The sequence below is a fragment of the Pseudorca crassidens genome, chromosome 1 (genome assembly GCF_039906515.1).
Source record: "Pseudorca crassidens isolate mPseCra1 chromosome 1, mPseCra1.hap1, whole genome shotgun sequence".
NCBI classification, from domain to species: Eukaryota; Metazoa; Chordata; class Mammalia; order Artiodactyla; family Delphinidae; genus Pseudorca; species Pseudorca crassidens.
The window spans coordinates 664,287-683,082 of NC_090296.1; the positions used below are offsets into that span (position 1 = coordinate 664,287).

Sequence of the window (18,796 nt, forward strand, 5' to 3'; positions counted from 1 at the left end):
TCTCCCTCACCTGTGCTCTCTCTGGTTACTCCATCACAAGTGGTTATGGTGGGAGCTGGATCAATCAATCCCCAGGGAAGAGGCTGCTGGGGATGGAGAAATATATGATGATGGGACCACTTACTACAGACCATCCCTCAAGAGCTGCACCTCCGTCTCCAGAGACACTTCCAGGAACCAGTTCTCGTTGAAGCTGAGCTCTGTGACCACCAAGGACTGTGCTGTGTATTACTGTCACAGTGAGGGGAAGTCAGTGTGAGCCCAGACACACACCTTCCTGCAGGGAGACAGGAGGGAATGGGTTTCAAGGGCACTCAGGATCCCCAAGGGGCACACAGGTACAGAGGGAGCATACCAATCACCCAGGGGAGACTCAGAACACACCACAGGGCACACAGAACCTCCAGGGGCCACGCAGGAGCACAGGGTCCAGGCTCAGGACCAGGTGCAGCGGAAGGGTAAGGTCTGCTTTCCTGCCACAGTCTGTGGGTGCCTCTGCATCTAAAACTGTTCCATGGAGATCCTTAAGTTTATAGCTAATTGCCAACTACACAGTACAATTTAGAAGCTTTTGTTGTAATACAAAGACACATTCGCACCTCACCAAAGACGTAGGGTCACTTATGGATGCTGAAATGACTGCCAGTGGTCACCAGGGTCAGAGTCCTGAGGAGAATCAGGGACACGGTGAGCCTTTTCCAGTCAGACTCAGAGGACAGATCTCAGTAGGAATCCCAGACGAGGCCGGCACACTGCACACATTTTATGTAAGAAAACAGGGCTTTACTGGATTCTCTTGGTGACATAGAGAAGAAAATGTGTGGTCTACAAACAATTTTAATTTCCTCATTTACCCCAAAAGCTTTATTCCTGAGTTCTCTGTGAGGTCCCGGCTCAGACTTACCTTCCTCATCTGAAACTGTTGATTGTGTCATGATTACTCTTGTTCCCACTTTCAGTGTTTTCCCTCCACGAAAGTACATTCTGCATATTCCCTTCCTTAAATTCTAGAAATAAAAACAAATGTGAAGTAGATCATGATTTGCCTGGATGGGGGAAGGGCAGAGGGAAGGGAGGGATCAGGGGGAATATTTGGGGTGAGGGGCTTGTTCACTATTGTGATTGTGTAGATGAGCACGTATGTCATACTTTCAATTTCAAATGTCCTGAAAATACGCTTGTGTGAACCCTGGTTCTCTGTACATTCCTTCAGGAAACACTAGAATGCAGAAAACTTTCACATATTCTCATTACAGGAAGGGGTCCTGCAAACCTCACTGGACGTGACACTCTCTATTTTGGGGCTTGTTCAGGGGAGAATTTTTGTCCAGGATGAGGATATCAAACCCAGACACTGGGGCTCACATTTACCAGATATAGCCTCTTAGAGACATTCTACAATGCCTTATGATTTTATTTGTAATTTTACATGTGTATAAATGAATTAACATTCATGCCTAATGTCATATTTATGTAATTTTGTAAAAATGAAATAAATATGGTGAAGTTTAAATTTTTATCAATGTATAGCAACATAATGTAAAATTACATTTTCTCAAATACTATCATTGCCACCTAAGTGCGCAGGACACGCACGTCTGCTCTGGGGCAACTCCTCCTCTGTTGGTGTCCAAACCAACAACTAGCTATATAGTCAGAAGACATACAAATAATGTCCTCCTTATGCTGATGAAAAGCAGCCCAGCCCTGACCCTGCAGCTCTGGGAGAGGAGCTCCAGCACCTGGATTCCCACGTGCTCCCATTCGGGGTTCAGGACAGAACACTCACCATGGACTTTGGGCTGAGCTGGGTTGTCCTTGTGACTATTTTACAAGGTAATTTATGGAGAGCAAGAGATACTGAGATGTGAGTGGATATGAGTGAGGGAATCAGTGGATGTGTGACAGTCTCCTGACCAGGATGTCTCTGTGTTTGCAGGTGTCCAGTGTGAGGTGCAGCTGGTGGAGTCTGGGGGAGGCTTGGTGCAGCCAGGGGGGTCTCTGTGACTCTCCTGTGCAGCCTCTGGATTCACCTTCAGTAGCGATGCCATGAGCTGGGTCCGCCAGGCTCCAGGGAAGGGGCTGGAGTGGATCTCAGTTATTAGTAGTAGTGGTGGTAGCACATACTATGCAGACTCTGTGAAGGGCCGATTCACCATCTCCAGAGACAACTCCAAGAACACGCTGTATCTGCAAATGAACAGCCTGAGATCTGAGGACACGGCCGTGTATTACTGTGCGAAAGATACACAGTGAGGGGAAGTCAGTGTGAGCCCAGACACAAACCTCCTTGCAGGGAGAGAGGACGGGGGGATGCATGGGGTGCTCAGGACCCGCCTGCATAGAAGCTTAAACCAGTGACAGGTGCAGAGGGACAGGGAAGGGGCTTCCCCTTGGAGTTAATGATTTCCTTCCACTCCCAGCTGCCAGCTGCCCTCAGGGAAATTTCCTGCTGTGACCTTTTTGGCTCTGATGTGCACACACTCTCTGCAGGCACTAAAGGGAGAAGAAATATTCTCTGTTTGCAGATGAGACCTCTCCTTCATCCGGCCCCTACAGACCCCATATTCCTTGTCACAATCTGATTACTGTTCTCTCACCTCAGAAATGCACATGTTGTCCCCTCATGGTCCCTTCACCCCGCCAGCACAGGGGAATGACCCCACGGGGTTATGATGAGCTCCTGGGGTCTCTGCCCTCCTTGCAGCATGATATCTTCTGGGACCTCATCCACTCGGGTAGACACTTGTGTCCAGGGATTGCCCTTCTGTATTAGTCCCTTAGTCTCCTGATGAGGAGGTAGTCTGCCTGAGGACTGGACTTCTATTTCCCACAAGGCAGGCAGGAACACAAGCCCAGAAGTGGAAACCTGTCCCAGCCCGCCTGGGTCACGTCTGGGTGGTCTCTGAAAGCAGCCCTGTGTTGCGTGCTAAGACCTGTCTCAGCCTCCACAGCGAGAATCCGCCTGGATAACAGGAACCAGGTGACGGAGTCCTGATCCTGCCCCCTCTCTGCTATTCCCCTACTTTCCCTAAGATGCCCACCCCATAAATGCTCTCTTCTACAGTAAATGAGGTTGTTTCCTAGTCAGCATTTCAAGATATATTGTTGTGAGTATACATGAACACACACAGTTATTGTGTTTATTTTGCATCCTGAAAGTTATTGAATTTATTGGTTTTAACAGTTTCTCATATGGAGTCTTCTCCTTTCCTTTATAAACATCATACTGTTTGCAAACAAGGAACGTTTCACTTCTTCCTTTCTGGTATGGGTGACTTATATGTCTATTTCTCACCTAAATTGCACTGGCTAAGACTTCCAATACCATGTGAGTAGCAGGATAGTCTCTTCAACAAAAATGGTGCAGGGAAAAGTGGATATCTGCGTCCAAAATAATGAAATCTGACCCTTAACCTATACCATAGTTGAAAAATTATCCCTGTTGAATTTGTGTTTACAATACACTCATATCTTCCGGATGTTATGCAAATGTTACCACAGTGAACATGCACTTTGCCCTTTTCTGCTCACAAGTTATCTTAGATTTTGTCTGCTCCTTTCTCCCAGTTCCCCTTCTCTCAAAAGGATGGGGTGGAGGTCCCTCTCATATTTCTGGAGTCTGGGATCTAAGCACCAGACCAAGGTTCTCTAGCTGAGCTCAGTCTCTGTGCATTTCCCTGAGCAGAGAACAGAGAGAACATGGTCAGCACTGTCCTGTGATGGTCTCCACTGCCCTCGATCTCTTGTTGGAAATGGCCAGCGGTCATTCAAACCCAAAACTGTTTATCAATATAGATAACAGGGAACTGAGGATGGAGAGCATGGTCATGAAGCTCACACCCCTGAGACACAATCAATCCCACGCCCAAATCCATAGTCTCTGGCTTCCATCCGTTCTGTAACCTGATTTCTGTCTCCACCTGTAACAAAGTATGGGGAGGGCTAAATCCTTAGACCAGGGGTGTGCCTGGGACCTACAAGGATGGCTGAGATGAAGACGAAGGTTCTGTGTGAAGCTCTTTACAGGAACCTTCAGAAATCCAAACCTAGCATTAGATTTTGTTATATTCAGATATGATTGATGACGTTGTACAAGTGGAAAGAGATTTATTATGTACACACAAATAAGACCATGTGACATTGGTGATGGGATAGACACAGATCAGTGTAACAGATGATGTGTGCCTTTGGATAAGCTTAGTTTTAATTTCATAAGACGCATTATGTACAGAACATAAAACAGAATATACTTATTTATACACACATTTTAAAATATTGGAAATGTGAAAGATTTATTTAATAAAATTAACAGAAAATGCCAATTGCAGGAATATAATTAAAACATGTATATCTTAGCTATTAGGTGAAGCAAGCATTTACTACAAAATAAAGCAAAACAAGCCACAACCATAAAACTCAACATCAGGAAACACATGTCTCTGATCTGGAGATAGTGGTCCGTTAAAAGTAATGTCATAAATACTCACATTAAACGAAATGGAAGTTTGAGACAGATTGTCATCTATTATGGAATTATATTTGTAGCAAGTTGATATCAAAATATTGTTTTATATATTAGGATTATAAAATTTGGCAATGCTAGATATATTTAATGTGCTTATTTGGGTTTCAGAAAGTGTCTGGAGAGAACTGTAGTCATTTGTTTTATTTTTTTTGTTTTATTTTCTAATTTTTGGCTGCGTTGGGTCTTCGTTGCTGTGCGCAGGCTTTCTCTAGTTGCGGCGAGTGGGGGTTACTCTTCGTTGCAGTGCACGGGCTTCTCATTACCATGGCTTCTCTTGTTGCAGAGCACGGACTCTAGGCATGTGGGCTTCAGTAGTCATGGCAGGCGCGCTTCAGTAGTTGTGGGTCGCGGACTCTAGAGCGCAGGCTCCGTAGTTGTGGCGCAAGGGCTTAGTTGCTCCACGGCATGTGGGATCTTCCCAGACCAGAGCTTGAACCCATGTCCCCAGCACTGGCAGGCAGATTCTTAACCACTGTGCCAACAGGGAAACCCTAGAACTATAATCATTTAAAATAGCTACTTGAATAATACAAGAAATTAAAATTATAGTAACCCACTCATCTCATGTAGCTTTGTTCTAATGATCAGAAAGAAGGTACCATCCCTTGACCTGATCCCAACGTCCCACACTGAACAAGTGTTCTACTAGGAGTGACAGGCTGAGTGAGTCCAAATGCCCCAGATGGCCCAGGGGAGCCTAAGTCAGTGCTTCTCCACTTATAAGGACAGGAATGCCCCACATGCAAATTTTCCTCCATTCTCTAGGGTAAAATGGACCCTTGGGCTGTGGGAGCTCACAGCTCTCTCCTCAGGCAGGGCTGAGGTCTCTGGGGAAGGCAGAGCTGTGGTCTAGAAGAAGATGAGGCTGTGGGGTTTCTCCTCTGCCTGGTGACAGCTCCCCAAGTTAGGGTCTCAGGTGTTAGGCATGGGTCTATGGGGATGGTTATGGCTGTAGGTGGCTCACAGGGACTGATTCTCCTTGCCTCCAGGTGTCCTGTCCCAGGTGCATCTGCAGGAGTCTGGCCCAGCACTGGTGAAGCCACAGCAGACCCTCTCCCTCACCTGTGCTGTCTCTGGATTCTCCATCACAACCAGTGGTTATTGCTGGAGCTGGGTCCGCCAGCCTCCAAGGAAAGACCTAGAGTGGATGGGAATCATATGCTATAATGGTGCCACAGCATATAACCCATCCCTCAAGAGCCACACCTCCATCTCCAGCGACACGTCCAAGAACCAGTATTCCCTGTAGCTGAGTTCTGTGATCACAGAGGACACAGCCACGTATTACTGTGCAAGAGACACAGTGACGGGAAGTCAGTGTGAGCCCAGACACAAACCTCCCTGCACGTGAGACAGGAGGCCTGTGATGCAGTGGGCCGTAAGGGTCTCTGGAATGTACTCAGGACTCACCAATTTTGCCTTTTAGCACCAGAAGCAGGTGCAGATGGTAGTTAATGGTGGTTTCCTGTCAGGGTCTGGGGTTTCCTCTCCATGTAGAATTTTTCCCAGGGGAACCTCTCTGAATCCACGCTTCTGTGCTTACACATTCAGTCTCTGAATTACAAAGGGTTTTTGAAATGGGGAAAATATTATCTCAGGTAAGAAAGGCAGAGAGTCAGAGTTAGATATTCAGGATTTCCCTTGTCTAAATCTAGTCTAAATTGACCTGTTTCAAAACTATTCCAGCGGATGTATAAAGAGTTGAACATACTCTTCCTTCCTCATTATGATATCTCAGCCCTGCCCTACTGTAGACCAGCTGTCCCTGCCAGGATGCTGGCTGTTGACTTGCCTGCTAACCTCTTGCATGAGAAGCATAAATACGCCGAGCAGCCCCGGATCCTCAGTGGGTCGCTGGGAAAGATGCCAGTTAGAGGGGACGTGGGTGGGGGTGTTTCTACATGTGCTCCTTGCTTCCAGGCCCAGTAGAATCCCTATACGCTTAGATCATACCTGCATCCTCTTCTACTGCGCAGATTATTTTATGTAAAATATTCATCGTCAAAGCTATTACCAATAGACAAGTAGTTGGTAGGGAATGGTTGTAGTCAGGTAGATAATAACATGAATTTTCAAAAACTGCTGAAAACCAGTCTATGCTTCTTTCTTCACCACAGCTTCTCAAGGGAGCACTAAAATGCAGGAAAATCACACATGTTCTCATTCCAGGAAGAGTCCTGCAGCCTCACTAGGCACGCCCACCTCTGTCCAGGAACCCCTGCAGGGGCAGCCAGGCCCAGGGTGAGAAGCCCAGGCCTGGATTGGAGGTCTCACTGTGTCCTGATGTGTGCTCTCCAGCACATCACCTAACAAATCCAGGCAGCTGTTTAGCTTCACGTCTGTTAGATGCAGCTGAACTGCCACCTGCAGCACATGCTTGGTGTGAAAATGGAGAAACAAAATAAAAAAAGTTGCCCTGAGTATTGGGGCCCAGGGTAGGCCACCCCAAAGTGCACCTCCGTTGTATATTGATTGCTGTGAATTAAAGTGACTTAAGAAAGCGCCAAGAACAGAGGGACAGTCCAACCTTCCTTTCTGTCCCCCTGAAGCAAGAAATTAATCTCTCACGTGAAAGGTGCTCTCCCTGCTTCTGGAAGGAGAAGGACACCCTCATCACCAGAGATGGGAATTTGGGCCTGGAAGCCTCTATGAACAAATCATGTTCCTTCTTTAATGCACCACCCCGCCCCCAAACTCTGCTTAGGTTCTACTAATTGAGCACCAATAGCATACATTGCTTTGTCCTGTCAATTCCTCAGAAGTATGGCATCTTTAACTATATAAAAGCTGCCTGCTTTGGTCACTTCTAGATCCATTTCGATGACACATCCATGCACATGATTAAAAGTTATTTTATATCCTGTCAATCTGTCTTTGTTAGTTTTATTATGAGTCCAGCCTCAGGAACTCAAGAGGGGCAGAGGAGGAGATTTCCCTCCTGACATGTCCAAGTTGTCTTCTGTTCAGCCTCACGCTGTACAACTTCTTAGGATCCTCAGTCCTCACGGCTACTGTCACTCTGCTGACATCACCTTGCCAGGTGTGTTTTTCTGGCATCTATTTTCTGCATTTCCATCTCACCATTCGATATTTCTTCCAAATCGGTGTGAGATTTCAGTGTCCATTGTCTGGATATACACAGTTTATTAGTCATTCCCTATGAAAGGACCTCTTGGTCTTTTCCAAATTTTGGCAGATATGAATAATGCTCAGTGAGCATCGTGTGCAGGGTTCTCTCTGGACTAAAGTCTTACTGTCTTTCACATACATACAAAGGAGCACTATTGCTGAAACATAGATACGGGTATGTTTAGTATTGCAGGAAGCCCCCAAAATGTCTCCCAAGGTGCACCCCGTTCTGCATCCCCACCAGCTGTGAATGGACCCCCTGATGCTTCACATCCTGCAGGTGTTTAAGGTTCTCAGAGTCCTGATCTGATCCACTCTTGTAAGTTTTCAGGGATGTGTCCTTGTTCTCATTGGCACTTCCCTGTGACATATGTTCTCCCACAGCCTTATCTACAAACTCTTTGTCTTTTTGGTCAGGTGTCTGTTAAGGAATTTAGCCCATTTTTTAATACTTTTGTTTCTTTCTCATTGTTGAGTTTAAGGCTTCTTGGAACATAATAGATAACAATCAGATATACTGGATATGTCTTTTGCAAATATTTTCTTCCAATCTCTAGCTTACCACTGGGTAAATTTCAAATGTGTTTTTTATGCTTCTCAAATATTACTTGTTGTGTTTCTATTACAATGAAAAGTGAAGTTAAACTTTCACTTCCTAAGCCATGGGAACTTTATGTGGGAACATGTCACAGTACACTCAACGCCTCATTCAGATACCACAAGGAGGGAATGAGAAAACAGAGGAGGGACTTCTTCAGAGATGCTCTTCTGGAAAAACAGAAATGTACCAACGTACCCTCCTTCCTGTGTTGCTGGTGAGAACTGTGCTGCGTGTCCACAGAGACACAGATCCTTGATGAGAGAGTGAGATTTCATCAGTAAGGTTGACCGTTTCCTAACAATAAATTTTACCCATGATGATTCTCAGTTTATGAATAATTGTAACTTGAATGACTCAATGGATTTAGCAATGGTTGAAACAAAATCAATACCTTGAATTATTATTATTAATTTTAATTTATGTTGCCCCAGAGAAGAGTTTGACAATTACAATTTCAGTAACACATTTCCATAATTTTTACTTATTCCTGTTAAAATTTAGACAACATGTTGTTTCATAATGAATGTTTCATCTACATCCCTCACATTTGAAACTGTATTCCAAGTGGACCTAGAAAATGAAATGTGAGGACAGCGAATGTCTCTACATTCAGTAACGTCTAAGGCAACAAATCTAACATCACACGAAGACGCTGCTGATTTCCAACTATAGTTCCCGCTTCTTCTTTGCCCAATGATTCCAGGAAAGCTACTAAATGACCTAAACCCTCTGGTCCCAATGTTGCTGAAGCTCACACCTCATTCTGAGCTTATACCCTCAAGATTATATAAGGGAAAACACAGAGACCATCAGAAGGACCTGTCCACGTGGCCCCCAAGAAGCCAACATCATTAGCCCTTCTCCCTCCCATCACGATGGTCAGGCCCTCTTGATGTGACCATCACTGGTAACCTGCAGAGCAAGATGACTGAAATCTCTCCACTTCATTTCCCATCACCCACTGGGCATCTCTAATAGATATTCCCTCAAGCATTATCATATGATCCAGTCTCAGACATAATTTCCTCCAATTATCTCCACAAAGGAAAAATAACTTTTTTAGTTCTGGTGACCTAACACATTTTTCCTAGGGTTAAATGGACCCTAACAACACATCCCCACACACTGAAACATAAAGACACCTGCTATATATCCTTCTATGTTAACACGAATTTGGATGCATCTCCTCTAATCCACCAGCTCAAGAAGGGCAGGTCAGATGCTGGAGCATCTGTACAAATGCAGGCCCTTCTTCCACCTGCTGAATAATGGGCCCACCTGGTTCGAGGTTTTAGATGCCATCGCTTCCGCTCCCCTATCCCACAGCGTATCCGCTCAATTTTCAGGTCCTCACAACAGGGTCCAGACTTGTCCTGTGATTCTTGCCCATATCACTGTGGTTGGCTCTCCTATTATCAACATTCAAGCAGGCTGATTCTTTAGTATTTAATTTTCTCTGCAAATATTATTGGAAAAGCTACAAGAAGTATAGTACTGTGTTCATGAAAGAGTATGGAGTTAATACCTTCTCACAGATGGCAGGCTCGACATCAGTCAGTGTACAAATGAAATCACTGGGCTGAGAGAGAGGTGACCTGCCCCAGACACAGAGGTGTGGCCTCTCAGTGCAGGAGTGGAGCCAGGGCTACATGTACAGGGTGTCAGCCAGAGATGGGGACTCACATTTGTCTTTCTGGTTCCCAGAAGAATTAACATCACTGATGACACTCATGTCAAAATCCAACACTCCTGGCAAACCCACTATAAATGTCAGACATACCATTACCATCGTGATCCCCAGTTTACATCCTTGCAGACTGAAATGCAGTGGTGAGGCCAGATCCTCAGTACCCACAGTGAGATGGGATGGAGCTGTGTTCTGCTCTCCAGCACCATTTACTGATGTGACCTCAGGCACAGTCCCAGGACTCACTGACCCAGGGACTCTGGAGAGCTGCTCTCAGGTGGACTTTTCAAAGGAACCCATTTCCGGAGGTGGGGCTTTCCTTTGACTATGACGCCCTCATACTCTGCAAGCCATTCACTGTGTAAGTTTACTTCCAAGAATCATGCATGTTCTCTTACCCAGTGCAGAGGGAAATGTGTTCCCTGAGCTCCAATGTCACTGGCTGTGACAGAGATAGAAATGAACACTTCTAGAAGGAGTGAGTCTGTGCACTGTGACCAGGTCAACTGCCCAGCATGTTGGAGTCCTGAGGAGCATCCAGGAGCTGTCAGTTCTTAGGCCTTGCTAGCCCTGGGGATTCCTCAACATCCACCCGCAAGGAGGGAGCTCTGAATTTCGCGGTGTTCCTGCAGACACTCAGCTGTACACTGTAAACAGGCAGGTCAGGCTTCAGACCATGTCAGCAGTGCTGGGATCCATGACCATCTCAGCAAGAATGACTACCTTGTCCACAAAATACACTGTGTGTTTAGTTGATAAGAGTAAATCCACCTCCAGAGCAACTCTTGATAATATTTAAACTGTTTCAGGTGAAGAAATGTTCACCCAAGTTAAGGGAAACACGAAATCCGTTGTGAATTATGATAAACATTCAATTTTACCTGACTTTGTCTGAATTCAATGTCATTATTACATGTATGGTTTGTCTCAAATACTTGCGCATCCAGGATATAAACTTGAGGTAATGCAGAAAAGAAAAAACAAGAGTCTGTGTCTGACATCTTGGAGGACCCTGAATGTGTGATGGGTATTTATGTGAAATATATACCTCCATTGGAGTGAAGTCTACTCCCCAAATCTGCCGTTAATCCTTGAGCACAGCTGACTTCCTGACTAGCCCTTCAGCATCATTTCATTCCTGGACACAGAGTCCCCCAGGCATAGGGAGGGGACCCCAGGTGGGGGCTGAGTTCTCTGAAGGCACAGTCAGCACCCTCCTCAGGTGGAGCCCCAGAGACTGGGACCTCCCTTCACTACCTTCTGCTTTTTATAGACTGGTCCCTCCCATATGCAAACATCCCCTTATGTCACAAGGTAAAAACAAAGTACCTGTTCACTTAAATTCGGGTTTCTCCTCATGATTGAATAGATTTTCTGGGCTTCATGAATCCCATCTGCAAGAAGATGAATCCACTGTGGTTCTTCCTCTTCCTGGTGTCAGCTCCCAGAGGTGAGTTTCTCAGGGATTCAGACGTGAACACATGGGGAAGCTGCATCTGAGCCCATGAGTCACCGTGGTTCTCTCTGTCCACAGGTGTCCTGTCCCAGGTGCAGCTGCAGGAGTCGGGACCCAGCCTGGTGAAGCCCTCACAGACCCTCTCCCTCACCTGCACTGTCTCTGGATTCTCATTAACCAGCAGTGCTGTAGCCTGGGTCCGGCAGGCTCCAGGAAAGGGGCTGGAGTGGGTTGGGTGGATATATGGTGGTGGAAGCACAGATTATAACCCAACTCTTAAGTCCCGGCTCAGCATCACCACGGACACCTCCAAGAGCCAAGTCTACTTATCACTAAGCAGCCTGACAACTGAGGACACAGCCGTGTATTACTGTGCGAGAGACACAGTGAGGGGAAGTCAGTGTGAGCCCAGACACAAACCTCCCTGCACGGAGGCCTGTTACCACCAGGGGTCGCACAGGGCCCACCAAGTACAGGGCTGAGGCCTGGGGCAGCTGCAGATAGGGGCTGGGAGGGAATTCTTGTTAGAACCTGTGCTTTCCTCTTCCTGCCCAGGAGCTCCACCAGAGACCCTGTTCTGTATCCTAATGTTTCATTGCTGTGGATTATGAAGTGTCTAGAAAATTTTGTCTGCGTGTATATATTTGCTTAATTTTTATTTTTATTATAGTTGTGTATAAATACACTCATATGTGCACACACATATAATACTCAAGAATTAAGGTTGTTTTTCATTTCTTTATTTACCTTTTTCTCAAAGGAGCTCAGAACAACCCTGCGGCTCACCATAATGTTCAATTTCAGCCTGAAGTTTGTGAAACGTGTAAATATCCTGACAATGCACATGACATTTTTAAACCGTATTAATTGTTGTTTTGTTTTTGTAGATGTGGAAGGAAGAGACACACCCTCCTGCTTTCAGGCAACCTGCACAAACATTTTGAATTCTGCAGCAGGCAGTGTTATAGACTCTAACGCTAGAGTGCTCCAATACTGCACATGCAATTATCCTCGTTATTCACAGATTGAATATCTGCAAATTCACCTACTTCTAGCTTTTATAAGCACCCCAAAATAAATACTGTCATTTTCTGGTCATTCACGGACATTTACAATGTGGTCGGTTGTTTGAATCACCCAACACACTCATACACACACACACACACACACACACACACACACACACACACACACATTCCCAGCTGAGGTCAGTCAAGGTGATGCTCTCTTTTCTTGATTCAATTCCCATCCTGTACTTGAGCACTTTCTGGGGTCAAATTAGTGCCATGCTTTTCACATTTCTGTGATTCTTGGTGATTGTTTAAACTAGTCCTAGGCATAGGGCTGAGGAACAGTCTAGTGTCTCTATGCACAAATGGCTGTGAGTGGACTTAGGGAAAATGTACATGAGACATCAGCTTCATTCAGGCATGCGTTATATGGCCATGGATGGTGAAATGATACTCATGTCTCCAATATAAAGTTCATCCAAAACCTGAAGACAAAACTCGCTGCTGCATATGGGATGCAGCCTTGGAAACTTACCTTAATTCCAAATACAGCCTGGCAAGTGGGGGCTTATGGCCAAGATGCAGATAGACATATATGGAAATGTAAGTATCCTATTGGAAAAGAAACATCACCCATTCTTCAGAGGTGACATGAAGCGGTGTCCACCCTGGATCTCAGCCAGCACCCTCCTCCACAGCCCTAGAGAAGGACCAGCCGGGACCATCTTTATATGGAGACACGCTTCTCTCCTGCACATCACATCCGGGCTCAAGGGGAAAGCACAGCACCTGTGCTACTCAGAGTCAGGGTTCTCATCTTCACTGACATAACTCTCTGAAAGTCAAAGCATTGATCAAAATGAACATGAAAATCCTCTGGTCATTCCTTCTATTGCGGGCATCCCTCAGCTGTGAGCATCTCCTGGGTCTGAGGAAGGTGGAGTTATGGGGTGACATCTGTGAACTGGGTGTCTCCTTGTTTCCCCTTCGCCAGGTGTCGTGTCCCAGGTGCCGGTGCAGGAATCGGGCCCAGGACTATTGAAGACGCTCTCCCTTACCCGCTCAGTCTCTGGATTTTCCATCACAAACAGTGCTGGCTGCTGGGACTGGATCCCTCAGCCCCCAGGGAAAGCGCTGAGGAGACTGGGGTGCTTTGGGTCTCGGAATAGCACAGCATACAAGATGTCTCTCCAGAAATGACTCTCCTCCTCCAGAGACAGCTCACAAATTCAGTTTTCCCTGCAGCTCAGCTCCGTGATGACCTAGGACACAGCCCTGTGTTACTGTCCCAGTTGGTTCAGTGAGAAGTCAGGATGAGAACAGACACGACCCTCCCTGCAGGGGGCGCTCCAACCACCAGTGGGCGCTCAGGGTCATCTGGAAACAAGAGGACCCATTTCAGGGCAGGTGCAGAGGTTGGGATGGAGGGATTCTCTCTCAGAAACTGTGGTTTCTCCACTGGACCATTGCCGCCCTTGAAAGCCTCATCCACAGTGATTACAGGAAACTTTCTTGTTTCTAAACTTGAGACGTTTTTCATGGATTCAGGCTTGTCTGTCTTTCCCCATCTATCTTTGGAAGAGCTGCACAGATACATTTCTTCTTGAGACATTTACTTGAATATTAGGTTACTACTTTCTGTTATTAGTTGTCAAGTTTTTAATCATTTAATGACATAGATAATTTTTACTGTTGAACTTTAAAACTGCTCTCCACCAGATGGATTCCATCAGATGGATTTCCAATTCCTCTCATCCTGACAACCTCTCCAGTCCTGTCTGATGCAATGCCTTTCACTTGAATAGAATGAGTCATGTTGATATTTGGAAATTGATGTCCATACAGCACTGCAGGCATTCTCTGCTCAGGGGGCCTTTGGAAATGTCAGGACACAGGCTGGGCTGTAACATGTAGGCTGTGTTGCCTGCACCTTGTTATCTAGTGATTGATAATAGAAATTTAGATAAAATAGAGAGATAGATAAAAGAGAACAGAAACAGGTATATAATGATCGTATGGAAAATAACCATAAAAACTGACTACATAACCCTTTTTTAGGGAGTGGTAAAGGCTGGAAGCTGTAAGATGATACAAGCACCCGTATGAAGTTATTTGAACAAACATAAATATTCAAACAAATTTGGTAAATACTTTTCCAGCGCACTCCTCAATCCCATGGTGGGTGTCTGGTTTTCTCTCTAAGAAATTGACAAATATATTCCAATTGGCGGCCACTGGCATCCTTCCAGCAAGCGGATGAGGGCCTTTCGCTCTACATCATCCCCAATATTTGAATTGCTTATTATTTTGTGCTTTAACTGTTGTAATAAGTGAGTAGCAGTATCTCGTCATGGTGTTATTTTATGTTTCCTTAATGAAGAATCTTGTTCAAGCCTTTTATCTCTTCTTTGCGGAAGTATCTTCAGATCACTGGCATAGTGTTCATTATTTTCATTTTTTGTTACTGTTGTTGAGCTGTGAATTTGCTGTATATTCAGGATACAAGTCCTTTATAAATATGATATTAGAAAGCACATTCTCCAAGTCTGTGCCTAATTCCCTTCTCAGTGGAGTTATTGTTACTCTTGCTGTTGTTGTTTTCAGCACAGAATTTTTAATGGGTACAGAAAAATACAAATTTATTTTATGTATGATGTTTGGGATATTATACCTAAAAATTCATCATGAAACTCAAGGACACTCTTTTGTTTTTACCACATCCCTATGCCAGGCCTCGTTCTGGGATGGAGGGTTAAGTGCACCTTCTTGAAGGGAGGATGACCATGATGAGGTTCCTGAAGTTATTCCTTACGGGAGATTTATCCTACCTTCCCCATTAGATATATTTATTCCATCTCTTTATATAAGTATGAATCAAGATACTTGTTTCATAACTTGTGTTAAGGTTATATACTAAGGCATTTTCTTTGCTTCTGTAATTGTTACAGCTTGTCACCCATGAGGAGCTCTTTCAGATTGTCTCCTGTATCCTCTTTACGGGCACCCATCCACTGGTGTGAACACTTCCTTACTTTCTGGTGCCACAAGAATCTGCAGGATAAGCATGTGTATTCTCTTCTGTGGCCCTGGAATTATCCAGGCCTCACATGAGTCATGGATCCTTTTCTGGAGAATAGCATTAGCAACCAGAAGGGTGGGTATTAGGACAGTAATGCTGGTGTCCTGTCCACTGGCGGCATTGCCTCTAGACCCATAAGCTAATAGACCTCGGAAATATGTCTGTGTGCTCTACCCCACGTATACACACACACGTCTGCAACTATCTCTGTATCTCACCTTCTGACCTGTGTGAAGGTAAAAGTGAGATCATTCTTACATCTCCGATCCTAGTGCAACATCACTTGGGGAAATCCAGCCTTTCCCCCTTGCTTCTCTGTTACTTTCCATCCAACAGTGAGATGCCTGGCTCCACCGATGCCATCGAGCTACTAATTGTTCAATTCCACATGCACAGTAGTAACAGAATTCTTAGCCGGATTCCTGATGAAAATACCGTTATCCACCGGGTTCTAGTGCTTACGTGCAGTGCTTACAACTTAGCCTTCAGACACCACACATTTCCAAGTCACTTGGGTCAAAACCTATTTTTCCACCTTCTTCAGACATGTTAATTGTTAATGTTAATTGTTTACATGTTAATGTTACATGTTAATGTAAATGTCCACGTGTTAATTGTTAACATGTTAATTAACATGTTAATATGTTAATTCAAAAATTCACTAAAATATTAAGTATCATCTGTACAGTGTGCATCGTTCCATCCTTGAGTCTCTGACTTATAGATGAAATTAATATTTATATTGAATAAGGTTCACTCTTTCTGCTATTACTTTATATATTTTGACAAATTCATAGTGCAATGTTTCCACCACTGCAATTTCATAGAGAAGAATTTCACTATCCTGAAATATTGCCCATGTTTCACATATCAAACATCTTCTCCCAAATTCCTGCTAAATGCTCATCTGCTTGCTTTATATATAGATTGAAGTTTTCCCAAATGTGAAATAGGTGAAATTGAAAGTTTTCAGACCGAATTTTTAAATAACAATATGCATTTAGGATTCCCTCATGTCCTTTCATGGTATAATAGTTTAATATTTAAATTGCTGAAAACAATTACACAGCATGGGTACATCACGCATTGTTTATGTACTAATTTATGGAAGAACGTATTTCTTGCTTGCATTTTTTCTCAATTGTAAACGAAGAGACCACAATAATTCATGGGCAGTCGATGATGGAGCTCTAAGTATCAAGTCACTTATGTAAATATTACGAGCATGACTTCTGGGGTCTTACATTAAGCTCTGTCTAGGTGTGTGAGTGACTGCATGGAGGATGGTGTCTGATGCAGAGACCACTCAGCTGACCCAGGCATCGTGCTGAAAGGATGTCAGAGCCCAAGCAATGTCCACACGAGGTGGACCCAACGCCAGCCCTCAGACCTGGCTGAGCCCCAGCCTACAGTCAGGGTCACCCTCCCTTACACGTGAGTGTGCATCAGAGGAGCAGGTCCTGTAGCTGAACTTGAGCCTCTCACAGCGACCCTGCATCGGGCAGGGTGGGCTTCTCCTCCAGGCCCTCCCTAAGCAGAGACGGTGAACAAAATAAAGAGCTGCTTTCAGTGTAAACTGTCAGGGGTTGTGGCAGGGTTTTGTGCGTCAGTCAGCACCTGGAACATAATTATTCATTCCCCCGTGTGATCCTATTCCATATGTGGTAAGTATATGGCACAGTGGGACTGGATGAGGGGTCAAAGGCCACACTGTGAGTGGAGATGCTATGAAACAGTGCAGATCCAAGTCCAGGGCCAAGGTCCTCCCCAGGATGCAGGAGGACCTAAGAGCTCAGGCAGGAATCCTGGGCTGTCCCAGGTAGGAAGACACACCTGTGCGGATAGAGAGGTAACACCATCTGACTCACACTTTAGCAGGACCACGCTGACACTGGCGAGGTATTTAGGAGACGTTGGGACACTATTACACCCTAACCACACTCGACCACAAGGCATCCATTTCTAGTTTAATCTTGTAGTAGTGTTTATTCCATTCAGCAGCCTATGGCAGGATTAACAATCTTAGTCTTTGTGATTCTGTGAGCACTTGTCTCTCTCCAAGATTTAAATTTGCTGCTGTCTTCGTTCTATAATTATCTGATAAATTGGTGAGATTTTGATAATGTGCAACTTGCCCATTTTGAGGCTGTTTTAAGAACACTAAATAAGAAGCATTTTCTCAGCTTCTCATCTCTCTGCGTCTCCAAGACGAGTATCAGCTTTATTGTAACACCCAGAAACTGGAAAGAGTTCCAATATCACACATCAGCTTAATAAATAAGCCAATCATGCTATGATCATTCTTGAAATGCAACCTGTTATTAAAACCAGGATTCTTGATACACACAAAAACATGAGAGTATTCACAAGTATTTGTGCAGAGTAAAATAAGCCATAACAATAAATATATATATATATATTTTTTGTTTTGAACTTATGTTATGTTCACAGTTTTATAAATTCTAGAAAATGAAAAGTAACCTGAAGTAACAAGGGTAGATCAACGGTGATGTGGGGACAGGATGGAAGACAACAAGGGACAGGAAGGAGGAAACCCAGAAACTACTGAGAATAATGAGAGGAATTGGTTTGTTCTCTCCTGATAATGCTGATGGCTCCATCAGTATTCATCAGAGTGTTCATTCTGAGTGTGTGCGCTTTGTTACATGTCAAGAACCTCATTAAAGTAATTACAAATAAAGAAATGCATGACTTGGGAGGGAAGGAGTGAAGGGAAGATACTGAAACATAAGAGACTCTTGAAAATACTTCTCATCAACCCTGACCCCCTCCATATATTTTAGGTAAACACGAGAAGAGAGCAAAGTCATCATGACCTCATTACAGGAGGGGGATCTGCAAACCTCACCCGGAAACTCCAACTCTGTCCTCTAGTAGGTTCCAGGGAGCAGCCTGGCCCAGAGCTCAGGAGCAGATGCTGGATCTAACGGTCACCCCATGTTTCTCCTTGGACACTACACACACCCTCCATTCCTCTAGGTGTAGTTTACACCTCTAATATGAGGGTAACAATGACAGCTACATGACGGGATGTGAGTGCATATGTAAGATGATATATGGGTCCTAAGGGTTTACTCTGGAACAATCACACAATGAAAGTTATATTTCCCAGTTGCTATCAACACCACAAAATCCAAGACTCTCACACCTGCTCTGAGACCCTGCCCTTTCTGAGGACATTCAACGACGTAGCCTCTTATATACTAGAAGGTCATGCAAATAGGGTCCTTCCTCTGCTGATATAAAGCAGCCCCAGCCCTGACCCTGCAGCTCTGGGAGAGGAGC

General features: G+C 44.7%; 1 pseudogene; it reads left to right on the plus strand.

Annotated features, from left to right (window-relative positions):
- The first annotated feature begins 1,790 nt into the window (after positions 1-1,790).
- Positions 1,791-11,883, plus strand: LOC137207109 (uncharacterized; annotated as a pseudogene).
- The last annotated feature ends 6,913 nt before the right edge of the window (positions 11,884-18,796 follow it).